Source organism: Lacerta agilis, chromosome 13 (genome assembly GCF_009819535.1).
Source record: "Lacerta agilis isolate rLacAgi1 chromosome 13, rLacAgi1.pri, whole genome shotgun sequence".
In the NCBI taxonomy this organism is placed as follows: Eukaryota; Metazoa; Chordata; class Lepidosauria; order Squamata; family Lacertidae; genus Lacerta; species Lacerta agilis.
The window spans coordinates 25,144,824-25,153,670 of NC_046324.1; the positions used below are offsets into that span (position 1 = coordinate 25,144,824).

The following is an 8,847-nucleotide window of genomic DNA, read 5'->3' on the forward strand; positions in this document are numbered from 1 at the left end:
CCCATTGTTTTTCCTACATTGGTATCCTACCATTCTTCCATCTTGGAGCCCAAAGGGATGTCTGTGTCCAGTTCTGGGCACCACAATTTAAGAAGGAGCTTGGCTTGTGTTTTCTTCCAAGCAAATTCTGTAATCGGGTATGGGGAAAAAATCAGTGCTGGTTTGAAAAAGGATCAGTGTTTATACATTGTTATAGGTTTTTTGGGGTGTGTGTGTCTGTGTGTCAGTCAGCAGTCCCTTCCAAGTCTGTGATCCTGTGTATATGAGGTTTGAGGCCGACTGTCAGACCAGTTTCTTTGGAAGATAATGGCCTTAGCTGGCCAGTTAAGTACTGCCATTTACATCTCCAAAGACGTTGCCATAGAAACAAACAATGGGTAGGCCCTTCTTCAACTCACCTGCCTGGATGCCATGGCATCTAGGGAGGAAGAACAACAGGCCAGGGGGGGCAGTGTGTGTGTGAGAGAGAGACAGGGAGATAGAGAGAGAAAGAAAAGAAAAGAAAAAGAAAGAAAGAAAGAAAGAAAGAAAGAAAGAAAGAAAGAAAGAAAGAAAGAAAAGAGTTTTGGCTGAGGCTGAAAGTTGGGGACACAGAAACTTGTCTTGTTCTGGATTCAAAGCTGTGACTTAGGGCTTTCTTAGAAACCTAATAGGAAGGCAAGTTCTATTGAGGTGTTAATGCTGTGAGCCCCTTCATCCTATGCTCAGGTTTTACAGATGTGTAAATAAAACAAAAAATCCTAAAGAAATCACAGTCTCTGTTGACCTTCCCTCCAAAGAATCTGAACTCTCGGTAAGTGCTGGAACCCCTGTAGTTTCTCACTGCTCAGTAGGGGTTGCCAGGTCTGCTTCCAAAAAATAGCGGACAAGCGGGGGAGGGGTTTAAATTAAATTAAATTATATATTTTCTTACAAACATTTTAACACGTATTAAATACCATTTCATCATAAAGCTTTTGAATAAAAAGTCTATTTTGTGAAAAATAATAATAGTGAACATAATGTGAAAAAAGTGGACTGTCCACTCAAATAGTGGACACCTGGCAACCCTACTGCTCAGAGGCTGGGGTACATGCAACAATATGTTACATTTAAAGCTGGGCATAGTTCTTCCTTTTACAATCCCAGGTAAGTAGCATAGAATTGGATACCAGGCACATAATTTAACATCTTGAGAATCACAGGTTTCATCATTTTTAAAAATACGTTTCTAGGCCTTACGTTTACAGTATTTGTACATTTAAAGCATTTCCACCCTGTATTTCTTCCCAGTCGGGGTACCAAAAAAAAAACGACAGCATAAACAGCCATAAAACCAAATTCAAATAAACCAAACATTACAAAGGAAATTAAAAACCAAAAAAGACATCCAGAAGAGCCATTATTAATTAACCAAGAGAAATAAAAAAAAGAGAGCAAGCATCCTCTGAGAAGCTAAGCAATAACAAAACAATAAAGGCAGAGTGTACAGCCAAAAATATTAATAATGATGAAGATGCTCTTGAAATCGTGAAGGGCCAAAATCTGTAGGGGATGTGTGTGTGTGTTAGAAAGAAGCCAGAGTCTGATCAAGCCTCCCCCTTATTTTCCAGAAGGCGATGAGTAAATGCAATGAAAGAAAATAGACCCAGTTTGCCAAAAGCAAAAGTGTACAGAGCAATGGTTGCTGTTACTCTCATGTAGGTACCATATACTACGTTTCAGCCACGTAAAAGTCATGGGTTTCTACCTAAATTGACACACACCCCTCTCTGTTTGACATCCAGGCAAGCAAGTGGCATTAATACAGTTCAGGGGGAACATTCCACCCAGGCAAAAGCATTCAAGGAGGGCGTGGAGCAGGGTCAGTCAGTGAGGGGTGGAGCCTACAGAGGTGGCATGGCGGGTGGGGGGAAGCCTGAGGGCCAGACAGAGAGGCCTGGGGAGCCACATTCAGCTTGCGTGCCCAAGGTTCCCCAGTGTTGAAGTGCATTGCTATGACTTGGGCTATATATTCTGTATTCTTCTTGCTTCTCTCTCTTGCTTCCTTCGCTATTTTGAAAGGGAAGGCTCACCCCAAGAGAGATTTAATTTATTTTTAAAGCGGCAAACTGTGTGCCAAGGGTTTGCAGAACGTAACCTTTGCCCCAGGATTCCTGCTGGGCACCATCCAACCACTCATTCTGTTATAAAGAGTCACCTTGAAAACATCTGGTCAAGGGATGGATCCCTCCCCCCCCAAAAGGGTGTGGGCTTGGAAGTCAAAGGGACCGACAAAAAGTTCTTTGTGAGAGGAATTAGAGATAGCAAACATGGGGGAACTCACTGAGCTTGGGAAGAAGCTGTGGGCTGATGATTTCTATGGCACGTTGTCCAACAATGCCTTGGCTAAGAGCAATGTTTAGAATTCATATTGACCTCAAACCACTGTATTGCAAATAATAAGAATAGTAATAGTAGTAGTAGTAGTAGTAATAATAATAATAAATTTAAAATACAGTGTGTCTGAGCCACAGCTAGGCCCTGTTAAATCCCGTTCAAAAGTCATAATTGCTAAGGCTATCAATAGCTACTGGCGAAGACCGCTACACTCTGCCTTCACAGTCAGTGGCAGAAGCCAGAGAAGTCACTAGAAGCTGCAGGAGAGGAGAGGGCTCTTATGCTCAGGTCTTGCTTGAGGGCTTCCCAGAATAGTCTTCTGGCCGGCCACTGGGCACCTAGTTTCATTTCTCCCTGCACTGCAAAATGGTTCCAAGATGGTGGTGTAGACCAGGCATAGGCAAACTTGGCCCTCCAGATGTTTTGGGACGACAACTCCCATGATCCCTAGCTAACAGGACCAGTGGTCAGGGGTGATGGGAATTATAGTCCCAAAACATCTGGAGGGCCAAGTTTGCCTATGCCTGGTGTAGACGCTGCTGCCATGGGTCTTGATCATGTGACCCCCCCCCATGGGTCCAGAGAAGGCTCCATGTCCTCCCGCATCATCAAGCACTTCAGTCTGAAACGTTTCTCCAGTGGGGACATTTTCTAGGACAATATGATCCAGAAGACTGAAATTGCTAAGATATATTGATAAGGAGTGACTGGTTCCTGGTGACACTTGAACACGGCTGATGCTAAGTGAGCTGAAAACTCTAGAGCAGAACAGTGTGTTGCTGAATGGCTTCCCTAGCCTGAAGCTCTGGATAAATTGTGTCCAATAGACTTGACTGTGCCTTTTGAGACTATCAGACAATGCCCGCCTGCCCGCGGGATGCATCCTGCCAGTGGCAGGATCTGCCACCTTGAATTCAACATTCCCAAAGTCCTTGGCTGCGATGATATTACTGGAGAGCCTCTTTTTCAATGGGATGATAACAAACCAGAAACTGTTATGAAGAGGCTGAAACATTACGAAAATGAAACCAAACCTGCCCTTGAATATTATTGCCGAAAAGGAACAGAGACCAACAATTCATATTTTCCTTCAAACCAAGCTGCCTGATATGAGCTAGAAGGAATCTTCTATGTGCAGATGAAGGAAGATCTATCACTGTATTGAAAATAGAGAAGCTAGTGGTCTATGGCTAAGCTTCCAGAAATATATTGTCTGATAAATAGTAGAATCATGGGTAGCCTCAGCTGTGTTGGGGCCATAGGGTTGTATTCAACACAGGTCTTACTCAGAGCAGACCCACTGAAATTAATGAGCATGACTAACTAAGGTCCATTAATTTTAATGGATCTACTCTGAAAAGGACTAGCATTGGCTGCAACCCATAATTTTTTAACTTTTTTGGGATTTCTTTAGACATCATGTGCTGTAGAGAATGTCTGGGTTCAAAATGCCCAGTGCACATTGGTTTGAACAGGACTTTGTAGGTGCTGCTGATTAATGATGCAAATCTCCCTTTAACTGAGTCACATCTTTGCTGCGCCACACATGATGTCAGGTCTAGGGCAGGTGGGCAGGGTTTGGCCCAAATGGCCTAGTGGGCCCAATGGGGGAAGCCTGACCTGCCTAATTAGGCCAGAAATTCTCCATTTCTGATATAGGACTCAGACCTAAGGCAAAGCAATTGAAGTGTCTATCAGTAGGTTAAGGGTATTTGGAGGAGCTCAGAATAGGGTCATTTATCCTTGATGGGGAGCCTGCTTGCTTCCTTATTTCTTTCTTCATAAAAAACCCTCAAAGCAGTTTATAAAACGATAAAACAATAAAATTATCAATAAGAAAAATTAGCAACAATTAATTAAGACTTGAAAAGTTAAAATAACTGGGAGTGACGCGGTGGTTTGAGCGCCTGCAGGCTCCGCGCTGCCCCAAACAGTCCACCCATTGCCTCCCCCTCAGCTTTACGGTGGCTGAGTGGGAGGAGGCAGGCAGATACCTCAGATACCCTGTGGTGCCGTTGGGCACCAGGATCCATGGGGTCAGCAGATCCCAATGTAGATCTTTATTTCCTCCTGTTTCTGATTTAGACATTCACTTACACCTTCTTCATCAGTAGGGAGGAGTGCCATTTTGTGATTTGCCTCAGGTGCCAAAATGTCTTTGGCAGGCCCTGCCAGCCAGATAATAAACACTTTAGGCAGACACAGCCTAGAGCAGAATCTCAAGGGCCAGCTAGAGAGGCCTGGAGGGCCGCCTCTGGCGCTGTGAGGTTCCCCACCCTTGACCTAGATGCTTGATGTGCCAAACCCCTTGAACTCCCTCATCTTCTTGACTTTCAAATGTGTTCATTCTCTCTCTCCCACTCTCTACGTTTGGCATGGAGTCAAGTTACAGTAGGAAGAAGCAGCACTGACTGATCTCAAGCAGGGCATATATAAAACCAGCACTGCTAATTATTTTGCAGTAATTACCTGGAAATTATATGTATGTTGTTTGTGCAATAGTGGGCGCTGCTATTTTTGAACTCACATTGTTATCCTTACTTGGTGGAGTCACACACACACTCTCAGAATCCATATTCGTCATTGGACATGGTTGTTCCCCACCTCCCCATCCCAGCAGTTGGTGAGAAAAGTGTAATTATCAGCTTGCACTAATCCAAACACCTTTGCTCCTTCATTCTTTACACACCCCTTCCTTTCCCTTTCACCTCCATATTCACTGAAACCCAGCTCATTTGCTTGAAAGCATTTAGCATGAATCAGGATAAGATGCTTGAACCTTAGGTTCTAGAAATAGCTCCCAGTAGATCATTGCTTCTTCTTCTTTTTAAAAAGAACAAACTTTATATGTGCTTTAATTATTATCCTCATTTAATTGCCCCCTTTCCCCACAGCTGTTTTGTGATCTAGAAATGTTGTACAACTCTCTTGGCACTTCAAAGGGAAAAATGAACAACCAACAAGTGAAGACAGTTGGCACTTACTGGCTTTGGCCAAACTTGTTTGCAATCACCGTCCCTGATTAAACCATTACAACAGTCTCCCTTTCTTCTCTTCCGAGTGTCTAGGTGCGGTGTCTCCTTGCCAGACAGAACAAAAGCATCTGACAAATGTCTTGTATTCAAATGAAGACGTTCAATACCAAATCTCTCCATCCAGGAAAGCAAAGGTCTGTTAGTGAGTGTTTGATTTCTACATCCTGGGCGCAATTCAAGGACCAACAATGATGCATAAAAATCCTAAATGACTTAGGACCCAAATATCTGAAAGACCATCTCCATCCCTACCTGCTAAGATATCCATAGGGGCCTCAGAAGTTCTACCACCCTCAGAAATGCAGAAATTGCAGCCTGGAAGATGGCCTTCTTTAAACTGTGGAACTCCCTGCCCACAGAATTGTGTCTAGCATCTTCTAAATGTGCATTTTATATTTTATTTCCTTTAGTAATGTTTTATTCTGGATTGCTTCATTTGATGTACCGGTATTAATTTGTTATAAACTACTTTGAGATTTTTTTCTTAAACATATAAAGTCGTATAGAAATGGAATAAATGATAATGATTTTTATAATACAGTACAATTAAATGATTCTGTGAAAACTTAATAACCCCGGTCTTCAGAAGAGATACACTAAATATGCAGGACTTCCGACAGGCTAAATAATATGCTGGACTCCCAAGAAGCTGAATAAGAGGAACCCCACTGATCAGGCCAAAGGTCCACTTCATCCAACTTCCTGCTTTTTACAGTGGCCAGCCAGGGAACGTAATAGTTCGGCTGGATCAGGCCAAAGGTCCACCTAGCCCAGCATTCTGTTCTCAAATTAAATGTAAACTCCAGAAGGCTAGGGATGCTCATGTGAGATCTTGTGGGAACCAGGACGGGCTCCGTGAGATCTTGCAAAAGCATCCCAGAATTTATGCACTGAGAGAGCCTTGCCTTGCATTCCCCCCCCCCACACAAAATGACTAGGGCAGAGAGCTTAGAAGCTCTTTTAGAGCTGGGTCTTATTGGCGTTCCTGGTGTGAAAAGAGCTTTTCGTTTAAGCGCTCTGCTTTTTTTGGGGGGGGGGCAAGGCTCTTTCAGTGTAGTGGCTCCAGAAGGCTAGGGATGGTCCATAGGGGTGGTTCCAAGAGGGCACTTTGAGTATGCACACCTTTGCATATACAGTCATACCTTGGAAGTAGAACAGAATCCATTCTGGAGGACTGTTTGACTTCCAAAATGTTCAAAAACCAAAGCGCGGCTTCTGATTGGCTGCAGGAAGACAATCAGCTTACAAAAATAGTTCACAAACAGGAACAGTCACTTCCAGGTTTGTGGCGTTCAGGAGACAAAATGTTCTGGAACTAAACTGTTCGAAATCCAAGGTACGACTGTACGTGCACTCCCTGGAAAGTGACCCCCGTATAAGATGCAATCTTCCTGTATTATGTGGATGTTTGATGATTAATATTTAGAATGCAAACAAGAGACTGATCATAGCTTTTTAAGGCTACAGTTGTTTTCTTTTGGAAGCAGGTGAACCACTCATCTTCTCCCAGTTCCCATATGGTGTGTGCCTATGTCTGTGCATGTGTTCATGCGAGTGAGACAAATTGCTCATATTCCAGCTTGCTCCCCTTTGATGCCATCTTTCAAGATGAAAGGCCACACAGGAAGGATTTTTTACTCATCTAGAGCATGTGACGATTAAATGCATTGTAGTAATTAGTGTTTACTACTAACAGAGTTGGCATCCATATTCCAAGCATTAATTAACAGGGGAGGAAATGGAAATAGATCATATTTACACATCACAATTATTCCTCTAAAGTTTAAGTGGCTCCAAAGCAGAAGAATTTATTAAAAGTGAAAGCAGACTGAGGTATGTCCCCAAGCGCAACACCATCTATGGGGGATCGACTTTGAACAGAGAATGTGTGGATTACACAGTAATCCTGCACATGCCTACTTGAAAGTAAGTCCCATTTAATTAAATGGAGCAAGTGGGTATAGGATTGCAGCCATATTCTCTTAGATAAATGCACACTGATCCTGATTGCTGTAATGAAACATGACTGCAAGGACATATGGCCTGAGTCCTCAATTCTGGTGAAAATGATGAACTAGATTTTTTAGTGGACTCTGGTACAGCATGACATGAATTTATTTAAATTGTAATTAAGGGGAGGTAAGTTTCTCAACAGGCATCATCAATAAACAAAGATGCAAAAATTTAGATTTGCTGTAGCTACAATGAGGTGCTTCAGTGTTATCCATGGGACAGATTTCTCCCCTTCATCTGAGGGCAGCATGCTAGCTCGGGAAGCACAGGTTAGGCCAAATGGTGCACGTGCAGTTCTGTCCTTCAACCCACAACCCAGCATCTACCACCTGAGGCAACTGCTTCACTGTGTCCAGTGGTAGGGACATCCTGACTAACACATTGCATAGATTTTGTTAGTCGTAGGAACCAGGAGGGAATGACATATGTATGGGCTGTGGTATTCAGAAGCTGCACTTAAACAGTGCTCCTTATCCTTGGAATTAGAGCAGCCTGGTTGTGCCAGATTCCTCCTCCCTTATGGGTGGTGAGAAACTTTTGCTAATCATATACCGGTATATGGGATAAGTGTGTGCAATTACCATGGTTGTGCAGCATGGTGTGCCCAAAATAGCTGACACCATACATCTAAATGATCAGGTTAGCCAGGGAACTTTCACTTTAAAACACCTACAACTCTTACAGCACATTTTGGCCAGTTTTATTCTTTTTCTCTTCTGCACTGTTAGCTTCTCAGTTCTAAGTAATAAAAATCCACCTAAGAGCAAGTAATTTGCTTTTTTAAAAAAAATAAAAAGAAGAATCTACACAGTATTGTACAAGATACAAAAACCTACAAATTCCTTGAGTTGGCATGGTTGAAAGAGCAAACCTGTAGGGATGAACGTCATGTGACTTGCCAGGAGGGAATTTCAATTTTAGAGACAGTCCCCACCCCCATTTCTTTTATCACTGAACATTCTGGTATTCTACCTATTGAGATTGCTTCATGCACATATTTTGAGATATAGCTCTCCAGTTTATTTATGTAATCTGAGCATAGCTGTCAAGTTTCGGATTTGAAAATAAGGGATCAACAGTCTCACCTATCCTGGGGACAGTCACATGTCAGTGGTGGGCGGAGCCAGAAGCAAAAGTGGGCAGAGCAGCAATGTAAACTCCAAGCGGGCTCAGGCTCGGAGCGGAGCAAAGAGGAGGGCAGCCATGTGCTCTACGCGATGGAGCCCCATCGTCTTCTTGTTTGATCCCATCAAAACAGGACAGGAAGCAGCAGCTGCTCAAAGGCAGCCAGGCTCCGCCCGCCAGCTAACCCTATTGGCCGGCTGAGGGGCTTGGTGGCAATGGATAGGGGCTGATGCAGATACAGTGGGAGGAATACACCCCCCTGTAAGCACGGGAAACGGCTCCCACTTGTTTTGAGGGCTGAGGCTTTTCTCTCCAA

General features: G+C 43.4%; 1 pseudogene; it reads left to right on the forward strand.

Moving 5' to 3' along the window:
* Positions 1 to 2,902: 2,902 nt before the first annotated feature.
* Positions 2,903 to 3,466, forward strand: LOC117056946 (annotated as a pseudogene).
* The last annotated feature ends 5,381 nt before the right edge of the window (positions 3,467 to 8,847 follow it).